The 13,213-nt window shown below is 38.7% G+C and overlaps 1 protein-coding gene and 1 long non-coding RNA gene across 2 annotated transcripts in view; both read left to right on the forward strand.

The window, feature by feature from the left end:
• LOC114004511 (uncharacterized) overlaps positions 1–1,789 on the forward strand; it is a 162,044-nt gene extending 160,255 nt beyond the window's left edge. Inside the window, exon 4 of the long non-coding RNA XR_003546640.1 lies at positions 1,711–1,789. This is a non-coding gene — a long non-coding RNA (uncharacterized LOC114004511). The remainder of the gene's footprint in view (positions 1–1,710) is intronic.
• The window catches only part of MSRA (methionine sulfoxide reductase A), a 434,018-nt gene that overhangs the window by 197,533 nt on the left and 223,272 nt on the right, over positions 1–13,213 (forward strand). The gene's annotated exons all lie outside the window — the stretch shown is intronic.

The following is a 13,213-nucleotide window of genomic DNA, read 5'->3' on the forward strand; positions in this document are numbered from 1 at the left end:
CTGGCAACCACTTCCTAGCATTCTTTTCTCTTGGCTAAGTGACTTGTGATTGGTGAGTATGTCCTTTGGCCAGACCTCACTGTAATAGACTTGCCGTCGAGATGTACAGGGTGACCACAAGATAGAAAAGGCTCAGTGGCATGGATTTGGTGTATGGTTCTGCTTTCCCACATACAAAAATAAGGGATGCATTTCCAAGCAAATACCCTGTGTTAGGATGTTTTTGATGATGAGAGAAATAGTAGGAATACCATTTGAGATATTGTTACTTTCTAGTCTAAAGCTTGTGACTTGAACTCACACTGCCATTAATTTAACAAAAACAAACAAACAAAAATCAAAAAAACAATTTTAACTATGCCTACGGACCTTTCTCAAGTGCTATGTCATCATAGGTTTAGAAAGTTTTCTGGCCCTCTGTTTTAAGATTTTAAATGGCAATTGAAATGATGACCTGTTAGCTTGGCTATTACCAAAAAGTCAAACCATCATGAGAGTTGGTGAAGATTCCCACTGTGGGTGAAATTATAAAGTTTAGCCATTATGAAAAACAGTGTGGAAGTTCCTCAAGAGATTAAAAATAGAACTACTATACAATCCAGCAATTCTACTTCTGGGTAATATGCAAAAGAAACGAAATAATTATTTAGAAGCAATATTAGCACATGTTGATTGTAGTACTTTCACAATAGCTAAGACATTGAATAAACCTAAATATCTATCAGTGGGTGAATGGATAAAGAAAATGTGTTATACATACACAATGGAATATCATTCAACATAAAAACGAAGGAAAACTTTTCCTACAACAGGATGTACCTGGAGGACATTATGCTAAATGAAGTAAGCTAGGCACAGAGAAAGACAAGTACTGTGTGATCTCACTTACATGTATAATCTAAAAAATCAAATTTGCAGAAGCAGAGAGTAGAATGGTGGTTTACCCGGAGATGGGGGAAAAGGAGATGGGAAGATTATTTTCAAAGGATATAACGTTACAGTTAGATGTGAGAAATACATTCTGGAGATCTACTTTACAGTGTGGTGATTTGAGTTAATAATATTGTATACCTGAAACTTGCTCAGGGTAGATTTTAAATGTTCTCAGCACAAAAAAATATATGAGGTGATGGACATGGTAATTAACTTTCTTTAATAATTCTATAATGTATATCAAAACATCCTGTTGTACACAATAAGTATGTACAATTTTATGTCAATTAAAAATAAATAAAAATGATGCATTAGTATTTAGAGTATTTAGGTATTATTATTGCTCTATATTGATCAAGATTACTTGCATTTTCAGACTGAACTAACCTACTTAGAGTCATATTGAATGAGTGCACCGGATCTCTTACATTGAACAGTTCAGAAGTACTTCAAATGTACTTCTGGTATACTCAAAGTATAGAATGGAGCACAGGTCAATGAAATGTTGTGATATGACTTAAAATATGAAGTCTGGGCTTAAAATAAGATAAAAATTTATCTGTGAAATGATAATCAGCATTTGCATATATATATATATTTAACTCTTCCACCACTACAGGCAGTTGGAATAGAATATTAGGTATTTGTTATTAGTCATATTTGGATTTTAACCCACTCGGCTGAGTTCCAGATTGAATAGGTTTCTGAATCTCCAGCTGATAGTAATTTTACCTCTGGACAAAATATTAAAACATTTTTTTTTCCTGTTATATGTAGGGGCTGGAAAGTAGCTGAATGTTGCTCTCCGGGCAGAACCTAGGAGAACATAATCCTGGAGAGAGGGGAGGGAAGTTGGTAAGCATCATATTAACAGTTTGTTCCTCGAGGGCACTTCCCAGTTCATAGTTGCTTATAAAAAAAGTATTGCAAATAGAATGTGACTATCTTATTAGGCTGAAGAGATAGAAATTGAATCTGGGGGCTGCTAGAGTAGCTAGAAAGAAATCAATGAGATTGGGGCTGGCAGGTGGCTTGGTAGTTAAGGGTGTTGGACTCCCACATGGCTGGCTATGGCTCAAGTCCCGAACCTGGCATCTTGCTCTCTCTCTCTCTTTGTCCCTCTCTGGTCAAATTGAAATAAATAAATGAATGAATAAATAAAGTTAAATAAAATAATTTAAAAAAATCAATGAGAAACATTCTTTATTTTGAGAGTTTTTTGCTATAGGGCACATGTGCTCGCCAGAAAGACAGAGAGAGAGAGACAGAAAGTGAGAAATCACCCCCCAGGGTGGATGGCCACTCTGCAATCCCTTCTCTTCCATTCTCCTCTTGGGATCTTGGGCACACACGCACATGTGCCCGGCATGAGTTTAAGCCACTGGGTCCGGGACTCAAACCGCGGGCGACTACATGGGAGTCCAGCAACATAGCCATTATGCTAACTGCTGGTCCCAATGAGAAACATTCTTAAAGGAAGAATAGAGCTATAGAGGGAAGAACCCTAAAATCTCCGTACAAATTTTCCTTCAGATTTATGGCTAATTCTTTATCTGTGCATGTGCAGAGTGAGAAACCTGCAGAAAGTCTCAGTCTTCTAGCAGAAACCTTCAGATTTTAGCAGCTACTTGGCTCTGAGCGACAGTTGGAATTCAAGTCCTGCTAAGTTACAGAGACTTGTAAAATCTTTAGACTTTTCCTTGAAACTCTAAGAGGGCCATAACTTAGTAGTAAACCCAAGTATAAAGGACTCCATCCTACGGCTAAGGGAAGAAGCAAAATAAACCCAATTTTATAAAATATAAAGCTAAGTGTGTAGTTTGCATATATCTCTGAAATTCATGCGTTGGGACTTGTTTTGTAAAGATGTAAAGTGAAAACTTAATCCTTTCATAGAATCTCAGGGTTGGACCTTTGGGTGTGATAAGGTCTTTTGAGCAAGGCCCCTGTGATTGATTTCATTTGTTCCCTAAAATGTTATGCATCTCCTACCCACTCTAGAAGGGAAACTCAAATTGTAAGTAGCTTAGAGAAGGCAGTGTCCATGAGGGGACACATCTGGGAATAAGCAAATATTCAAAAGATACTATTAAACAATAGATACTGTTTTTTTTTTTTTTTCTTAAGGCTATTTTTTTTTTGCCCCAGGGAAGCCTTTTAAGGGATTTGGCAGGCCCCGTTTAAGCATTTTCAGACTGAACTAACCTACTTAGAGTCATATTGAATGAGTGCACCGGATCTCTTACATTGAACAGTTCAGAAGTACTTCAAATGTACTTCTGGTATACTCAAAGTATAGAATGGAGCACAGGTCAATGAAATGTTGTGATATGACTTAAAATATGAAGTCTGGGCTTAAAATAAGATAAAAATTTATCTGTGAAATGATAATCAGCATTTGCATATATATATATATTTAACTCTTCCACCACTACAGGCAGTTGGAATAGAATATTAGGTATTTGTTATTAGTCATATTTGGATTTTAACCCACTCGGCTGAGTTCCAGATTGAATAGGTTTCTGAATCTCCAGCTGATAGTAATTTTACCTCTGGACAAAATATTAAAACATTTTTTTTTCCTGTTATATGTAGGGGCTGGAAAGTAGCTGAATGTTGCTCTCCGGGCAGAACCTAGGAGAACATAATCCTGGAGAGAGGGGAGGGAAGTTGGTAAGCATCATATTAACAGTTTGTTCCTCGAGGGCACTTCCCAGTTCATAGTTGCTTATAAAAAAAGTATTGCAAATAGAATGTGACTATTTTATTAGGCTGAAGAGATAGAAATTGAATCTGGGGGCTGCTAGAGTAGCTAGAAAGAAATCAATGAGATTGGGGCTGGCAGGTGGCTTGGTAGTTAAGGGTGTTGGACTCCCACATGGCTGGCTATGGCTCAAGTCCCGAACCTGGCAGCTTGCTCTCTCTCTCTCTTTGTCCCTCTCTGGTCAAATTGAAATAAATAAATGAATGAATAAATAAAGTTAAATAAAATAATTTAAAAAAATCAATGAGAAACATTCTTTATTTTGAGAGTTTTTTGCTATAGGGCACATGTGCTCGCCAGAAAGACAGAGAGAGAGAGACAGAAAGTGAGAAATCACCCCCCAGGGTGGATGGCCACTCTGCAATCCCTTCTCTTCCATTCTCCTCTTGGGATCTTGGGCACACACGCACATGTGCCCGGCATGAGTTTAAGCCACTGGGTCCGGGACTCAAACCGCGGGCGACTACATGGGAGTCCAGCAACATAGCCATTATGCTAACTGCTGGTCCCAATGAGAAACATTCTTAAAGGAAGAATAGAGCTATAGAGGGAAGAACCCTAAAATCTCCGTACAAATTTTCCTTCAGATTTATGGCTAATTCTTTATCTGTGCATGTGCAGAGTGAGAAACCTGCAGAAAGTCTCAGTCTTCTAGCAGAAACCTTCAGATTTTAGCAGCTACTTGGCTCTGAGCGACAGTTGGAATTCAAGTCCTGCTAAGTTACAGAGACTTGTAAAATCTTTAGACTTTTCCTTGAAACTCTAAGAGGGCCATAACTTAGTAGTAAACCCAAGTATAAAGGACTCCATCCTACGGCTAAGGGAAGAAGCAAAATAAACCCAATTTTATAAAATATAAAGCTAAGTGTGTAGTTTGCATATATCTCTGAAATTCATGCGTTGGGACTTGTTTTGTAAAGATGTAAAGTGAAAACTTAATCCTTTCATAGAATCTCAGGGTTGGACCTTTGGGTGTGATAAGGTCTTTTGAGCAAGGCCCCTGTGATTGATTTCATTTGTTCCCTAAAATGTTATGCATCTCCTACCCACTCTAGAAGGGAAACTCAAATTGTAAGTAGCTTAGAGAAGGCAGTGTCCATGAGGGGACACATCTGGGAATAAGCAAATATTCAAAAGATACTATTAAACAATAGATACTGTTTTTTTTTTTTTTTTCTTAAGGCTATTTTTTGTTTGCCCCAGGGAAGCTGTTGAAGGTATTTGGCAGGCCCTGTTAAAGTCACACAACTTTTCGCTTGAATTGAGAGGTTACTGGCAATTTAGCGCTCCATTATCTTCCAATCCAACTAGCAACCACTCGCTTGCTATGTCCATTAAGCTAGTTCTGAGAAGCCTAGGCTTCCATGTACAGTGAAATTTTTTTTGAAATTTATTTTTATTTCTTTCTTTCAAGAGTAAGAAAGACAGAGATAGAGAGGGACAGCACTCTCAACAGAGTGTTGATGTAGCTGTCTACCCCCAGCCTCAGCTAGCCCCAGATTATGGACATTCACTTACCTGGCTTACTTGAGGAGTTCTCTGGATTCCAACCAGCAACCTTCTCGTGTGGGATTGCCTCACAAAGGATTGTGTTTACCGCCAAACCATGGCCACCTGGCCCCCCACAGTGGTAATTCTGTTAAGGGAATCACAGCCCCATTGGTCCATTCCCAAGGAGCAGTTGTAGCTTCACCATCTTTAAGGGATACAGACACACTGGGACACATTCTGAGGAGGGCAGAGAATGAGAAGACACAAAAATATGAAGAATGAGGAGCAGATGAAGGAACTGATATTCAGCCTGGAGAAGGAAAGGTCCATGTATAATAGTTACCAGAGCTGTCTTCAAATGGTCAGAGGGTTGACAGGTTGTCATGAGGAAGGACAGCTAAATTTGTCTTTTGTGACCTCAAGGAAAAGGATTAGAGGAAAGGCAGGATCATTCCAGGGTCTTGATTCAATGTCAGGATATCTTTTTAGCTGTCATTGGATCTGCAGGAAAGAGAGGACGGGGCTCTTTTAAGGGGTAGAGGGTAATTCGAGCTTTGACTAGACAATGTTTACTGTGATGTGAAAGGAGTTTTGAATATTAGCAGGGCATTGAAACCAAATGAGAGGTAAGGTGCCTTGAATCTTGTTGGTGTAAAGACCCAGTGCTCTTTAGAGATTATCCCCAGGGTTAAGGCTGACATACAGCAATGTGTGTGGCAAAAGCTGACATACAGCAATGTGGCTAAGGCCTGGAGCTGCCTTAATCACAGTATATGGAGTGCATATGTGCATATGTGGGCATATTTTAAATTTAGGAAGAGACTGAAAAGAATAAGGAATCAAATTAAATCAGTACTAGAAATTGATGTGGGCAGAAGGTAATTAATCGTCATCAAATACTGAAAATAGCAATCAGGTCATAATAGCTGTATGGTTTCATTAGCAGAGGCATTTTAAATATTGTAGTTTTTAAGCAAGAGAAGTGATAAGGAAGTTATCTTGTTGGATTATTTTACATAATGGAGGTTTGTAAAAAAGTAAAGTTAGCACAGAAGACAAAGTGGAAACATTTACTTTTTAACCACATGTTCATCTCCATTAGGAGCAAGTCCTAAGCATTTTAGAGCTGAAATCTGCATTCAACTCTCCCTTCGCCTGCCTCTTGCTTTGCTGGATGGCTAACCATCGGTGACTTGCCCTTCATCACAGTCAGTGTCTGTGACAAGGGCCTGGCCATCTCTTGTCTCAAATCTACTGAGTTGCCTACCTAGAGTTTAACTTGGAACAGTCCCCATCTCTGCCTTCTAATTAAGGGCCCACTCATGTCCACTTACGGCTGAATTTGGGTGTCAGTTTGTTGCCCTGTTCAGAGCTCTCATCTGGGTGTTCCTCCTGGATGCTTTTTAAGAGGACATTGTGCCATGAAAAGAAACACCTTAGAAAGGGACTGACATGTGCTATTGACTTAGTAAATACTTTATTTATCCCAGTAAAATCCTATTACAGAAAATGCAATTCCAAATCATGCTCTCTTCCTGAGATCCACATGACCTGCATTTTATTTATCAAGCACCATTTAATTCTTTATAATGAATTATGTATATACATATATACATATAGCACCATCCTTTAAAGTCTGGTCTGGGGGATTGGGCAGTGGTGCAGGTATAAAATGCAATATTTTACTAGACTGACCTGCAGAAGAAGTTCCCAAGTTTGTATCCTAAGACCTCTCTGTGTATGCCAGGTGCATGTGCCCAAGATCTGGGTCTGGCTAAAGCTGGAGGATGATCATGGTGTCAACACCCTGCTTCGGATTGAAGTTCCAGGCAGGCATGAATTGGAATCCTGGGGCTGCCTGGATCTATGTCTTTGGGCAAGTGATCTAACCTCTCTGAATCTGTGTGTTCTCATCCTGAAAACAGGGCCAATAATGTCATCCTTGTATGGCTGTCAGGGAATCCACGTGTGTAAAGAACTAGTGCAATGTGTGGCTCACAGTAGTCATCTGATAAGTATAAACTCCTTTATTCCTTTCCCTTAACTCTCTTTCTCTTCCTGAAATATAAGGAAAAGGATACCAAGTTACTCACTGTTTGGAGGAAAAGAAATGATTTTTATCACTGACCACAATTATAAAATCACAATTGAGAAGAAAAGAGAAAAAGTCATTCAACCTGACTCACTCCATAGAGCCATCAGATCATTAAGCGACCAAGTTGAATGTTAGAAATAATTTAATTCTACTCGTTTTTAAGATGACAAGTTTAGGTTTCAAACATCCTAGTGCATGACCCAAAGGCACACAACTCACGGTGCCCTTGCTGAGACTAGCGTTCTTTGCAGGATTAAGGTGACAAAGATTTAGCTGGTGACATTGGGCAGGAGGCAATGAGAAGGCAGATCTGTGAAGAAATACTAAGCTTTTAAAATGCAAAGGGTTCAGATGTCTCCATTAAAGAAAGGACATAGGAGTTGGGTGGTAACCAAGAGTTATTCAGTCAAGAGGAGGAGCTGACTCAGAGAATTCAGTAGGCAGAATCCAGAGAGGCTGCCATGAGGCCACAACTCAGTCTGTTTTATTTGTGGGCTGAGAGGGACAGCTGTGAGGCTCTCCCACAGGACATTGTGACATCTCAGAAATCAAGGGTGATCAGAGAAGCAGCTCTGAACTTGGCTAAACTGAGAGTTCCGAAGGCATGTATGTGTTTGCTGGGAGGGTGTAGGTGACACAGGCAGGGAAAATGAGAGAAGAGAATGGAAACTAATATTTATCGAATGCCTATTGTATGCTTGACACTCTATGTGTTCTCCATGAAATCCCTTCAATGACTCTGAATAAAATTTCTATCCCTAGTTTGTAGATGAGTAAAGTAAGGCTTAGAGAGTAGAGGGAGCTTGCCTGGGGACATGCAGGCAGTGTTTCAGCACATAAATTTGATCGAAATCTACCACATGTGATGCTTCTGAATCTGTTTCTGTAGTCATCCAGGAACTAGGAAGAGGAAAGGGAGAGGTGAAATGAGAAGTATTTTCTTTTCTATGTTCTATCTTGAGATTCTATGTTCTATCTTGAGATTCCACTTTAAAATGTTTCCTTATTGATTCATGGTAGAGCTTGTAAACTGTGTGTGTGTGTGTGTGTGTGTGTGTGTGAGAGAGAGAGAGAGAGAGAGAGAGAAGCACCTTCACAGGGCCTGATCATGGTGTGATCTTCTGCCTCCAGTCCTCCAGCCAATTGGATCTTGGTACTTGCATGCATGGCTGGTGTGTTTTAGGCCGACTGGGCCGAGGATTCAAATCACGGTCACCACAAGGACTCTAGCTTTTCTTGAGCAGCATGTTACTGTTGACCCAAGGAGCCAGCCCTGTATCCTCTTTTTAAGTTGTTTATTTATTTCATAAGTGAGAGAGACAGAGATCACAACACCTTGCACTGGGTCTTGGTGCTATGGTATACCCCCCGGTTTCGGTTGCCCTAGATCGTAGGCACTTGCCTGCCCGGTATACTCAGGGAGGTCTCCAACATGAACCTAGAACTTTCCCGTGCAGGCCAGCCATGCAGTGATGTGTTTTTACCTCTGCACCCACATCTGCCCCGTGGGTTTGCGTTTTTGAAGCCTCAAAGGAAGGGCTATCTTTCTATAAACTGGCATTATGATTTCTAGGAATTTCTTCATTCCATGATGAAGATGGACTTTAAATTTTCATAGAATTCTAGTTCATTCCAACAGGATGAACTTCTTCCCCACTTCCCCACTTCTTCCACTCCTTCCCCAGGATCATATAAGCAAGGTCTTATGCAGGGTGACAGAAGACAAACTCCATGGAAGCAGTTTCTCTGTTTGGATCTGACTGTGTAGAGATGGGGTTACAAAGAACCTAATAATCTCTTCATAGGGTAGACTATATAAATGCCTGAGTTAAGAGGAAGTTAAGATCCTTGTATATTAACTGTAATTGTGGTTTTAAGGAAGAAAAATGACATATTTGAAATGTATGTGACAGACATACTTTGGGATTCTAGGAAGAGAAGTTTGTATCTAACTGGCATTCTGGAAGGACCTAAGGGAGAAAGGGATGTCTGAAATTATTCTGGGTGATGGGCAGGGCTGCCACAGGTGGAGGTGGGGATGGAGGATGCAGGGTAAAGTGTGAGTGGTTGTGATGGTTGTGGACAGAGATCCAGTTCAGCCGAGAATACGGTGTGGATATTAGCACTATAACAACTACCTTAATTATTTTTTGTTTATGAAAGTGACATATGCGGTGGCCAGCAGGAGGCATGGTGGTTAAGGTGCTGGACTCCCACATGGCCGACTGTGGTTCAAGTCCTGTACCTGGTGGCTTGAAAATCATCCCAGGCACACATACATGCTTGTCTAAAATCGCAGGAGGAGAAAAGTTTTGCAGCATGGCCATTCTTGCTGGAGGGTGATTTCTCACTTTCCCTCTCACTGTTTTTCTCTGTCTATCTCCAGTGAGTGCATGCACACTGTGGAAAAAACCTTAAAAAAAATTGACACATGCTCATTAGAGAAAATTTGGAAAATACAGTATCTATTAACACAAGAGTGAACAACCAGAAGCAACTATTATTTTAACATTTTCTTGTATTTCCTTCCAGACCACTGATCAATCTATATAAAAACATTTTTCATAAACTTCCTTTGATTATGACAGTTAGAATGCACGTTTCTTGTAGAAATTTGGAAAATACCGAAGAGTATAAAGAAAAAAATAAAAACCGCCTGTAAGTCTCATCAGAAATAATAACTGCTAACATTTTGTTTTATTCCTCTTGAGATTATTTTTTAACATACCAAGGGTACTTCAGAAGGTTCATGGAAAAATATAATTAAAGTGCAAGTTTATTTTGGTGGAAAAATTTTAAAATCTATGTATAGTTTCTTCATAATACACATATTTCATGGGTTTTTGAAGATCCCTTTTATATACATTAAGTCTAATGTGAAAAAATGCATACTCTTTTGTATCCTGCTTTTTTAATGAGTATTTTAGTTTGACTATTTTTTAACAGTTTAATAATTTTAGAAAAATGGATGCATAGTACTATACTCCATATTATGGGTGGACCATCATTTATTTATTAAATACTTTCTCTACTACTGAGTATTTAGGTTGTTTCAAATTTATTATTATTATTATTATAAATATGCCATTAGAAAGATTTCTAAGAGATCAACACTTGCTGTTAAATATATTTCCTTGGAATAATTTATTGGAAGTGAAATTGTAGAATCAAAAGTATTACTCCTTTTCAGTGATGTGGTGGTTGGGACGTCTGGATCCATATGGCCACATTTGTGGTTTGAGTCCCAGACCCAGATGCCCAGCATATGTACATGTGTGCCCAAAATCCTGAGAGGAGAACGGAGGAGGGAGTGGATTGCAGCATGACCTGGGAGGTGCTTTCTCACTCTCTCTGTTCCTGGTGAGCACATGTGCCCTGTAGCAACTAAAAACAAAACCAAACCAAAAATGTTATTGCACATTAACTGTCCACGGTTTTAAAGAAGAAAATTGACATGTTTGAAGTGTGTGTGATGGATATGAGCCTGGACGAAATATGACAGTTGGCGGTGAGAGAGCAAGCTGAGGTGAGAAGGCTGTTGCTGTTGTCAGCTGGGGAGAGGAGAGGAGAGGGAATGTGGGAGATGAAGAAACTGTTTAGGTTGAAACAAGTAAAAGAGAAGACACAAAGACTCCCAGCTTTCCTGTTAGAGGTCTAGGAAATGGTGATAGAATGAAAACAACTGAAGACATCAGAAGAAGATGCTGGCTTGGCTGTCCATTTCATCTTAGATGTATAAGGGAGCTACAAGAAGTTTATGGGAAAATAGATTTAAAGTATGAATTTCTTTTGGTGCACAACAGTTTTGAAATCATGAATAGTTTTTTTCACAATCTGCATTTTTATGAACTTGTGGAGAACACCCCCGACACACATCCGGCCCATTACATTTTAGGTGTTAGGGAGTCCCCAGTGGGAATTGGAACTGTATGTTTTTCTGCAGTTTTCTTATGGGAATGGTTGAGGGTTAAGCTTCTCAATTTAAGAACTATTTTCAAATAGATGTCATGTACTTTGAACTACATAGAAAAAAGACTGCTTTAAAAATTTAAGAAGGAATGTGTAAAGGGTATACTTTACAGCAAGCTAAAACAGGCAGTGTTTTACCTTGAGCTGTCGGAAGCTCTAAGGAGTTGGGAGAAGTGTACAATCTTAGAGGTAGGGTGGCTGTGTCATTCTTGGCATCTATTTAACTTTCTAGGATCCTAGTAGTGCAGGTGGCCCTGGAAATTACTGTGAACATGGCTGTGTCCTTTACAAAGTGATTTCTACAAAAATAAAAGGTCCCATAAAAATAAGTATTCATGAGAAATAACAAATTTTTTTTTTATGGGAAATGCTAGACTCTAAAGGTAATTCTAAATTTAAAAAAGTCCAGTAGAACTTTTGGAATCTTATCAAGTAATGATTTTTAGTAATTGTGCCAAAAATGTAAATCCAATACAGTGATACAGTTGTAATTTTGATATATTCTGCTTAAATCATGATATAAGTTGGAATATTTTTTCCCTTAACTAAAAACTTTATTTCTATAGAATGTAGACACCTTTTAGTAGTTCCTGGGAAAGGAAGTACTAGTAATGATGGGCAATTCATTGACTGGTTTATTGTCATGTGCTTTGGAACTTGGCTTTGCAGACTAATTTTAGCAGTTGTACACATGGTTGTGTGGTAAATTCATGAGCAGAAAAATGACTTCCAAAGGCTAGTCCTCATTCCACTGTCATCAGTATAACCATGGGATAAAATGTTCTCTAAAGGAGAATGGAGGAGAAGGGATTGCGGTGTGGCCATCCCCCCATGGGGTGATTTCTCATTTTCTATTTCTCTGTCTCTGTCTTTCCAGAAAGCACATGAGCCCTATGACAAAAATCTCTCTTAAAAAAAAAAAAGTTCTCTAAAAGCAATTTAGATAGATTTTGTAAAAGCCATCTCCTGTGCTCCAATTCAGGTCCTCTAGGGTTCACATGTCTCTTGTTGCAGCAACTAACCCTGGGAGCTCTGACTGCCTTTATACAGATACTGCTTGAAAGTGCTTCTTGCCTTTTGCCCAAGTTAACACAAGTGTGTGTGTGCAACTGCTAAAAGCAAGTCTGCAAAGACAAGTTCCAAAGCACATGAATATAAACCAGTGTTAAGAAACAAGTCAACAATATTAATGCATGAAATATAAACTCACTCATGAAATTAATTTTTTGAGACAAACTGAAAAAAAATTTTAAACCTATATATTTAGGATGCTTAAAAAGAAAGAAATAACAAGAAGCTGTGACAGAAAGTAGGGAAAATAGAAATAAGTACTAATTATAAAATTTAGAATGAAAAACCTAGCTTTGATAATCCCATAAATGGAATTTTTAAATTGAACCCATTTGATGAGAAACTTAGTGTATAATTATAGTGAGTGGTTCTGATGCAACTATAGCAGAGAAAAGAGGAATCAATCAGTCGATTAAGACAAAGATAAATCAAAATACCCCAATTGACATGTAAAAGGAGTTCCAGAGAAGTAGAATGGCAAGAATGGTGGAGAAGCAATTTAAGAATATAATAGCTGAGGATTTTCTAGAACTGAAGGATTTTCTAGAACTGAGGGGCCTTGAATTTGGGAGAAGGAAAGAAATACTAAATAGCTTTAGACTTGGTTAGTAAAGTACACACTCAACAATGGGGACATGTTCTGAGAAATGTGTCCTTAAGTGATTTCATTGTTTTGCAAACAGAGTAGAGTTTACTCACACGGACCTACATGGTATAGCCTACTATATACTGGTATAGCCTACTGTATACCTAGTCTAAATGGTATAGCATATATGCTCCTTATGGGACTGCTGTTCCTTACATGATCCCTTGTTGACCGAAATATCACTATGTGGTCCATATTGTATATATGTAAAAATTGTAAGGGTAGCTCCTAAAAGAACAAATAA

Source organism: Tupaia chinensis, unplaced genomic scaffold (genome assembly GCF_000334495.1).
Source record: "Tupaia chinensis unplaced genomic scaffold, TupChi_1.0 Scaffold138390_1, whole genome shotgun sequence".
NCBI classification, from domain to species: Eukaryota; Metazoa; Chordata; class Mammalia; order Scandentia; family Tupaiidae; genus Tupaia; species Tupaia belangeri.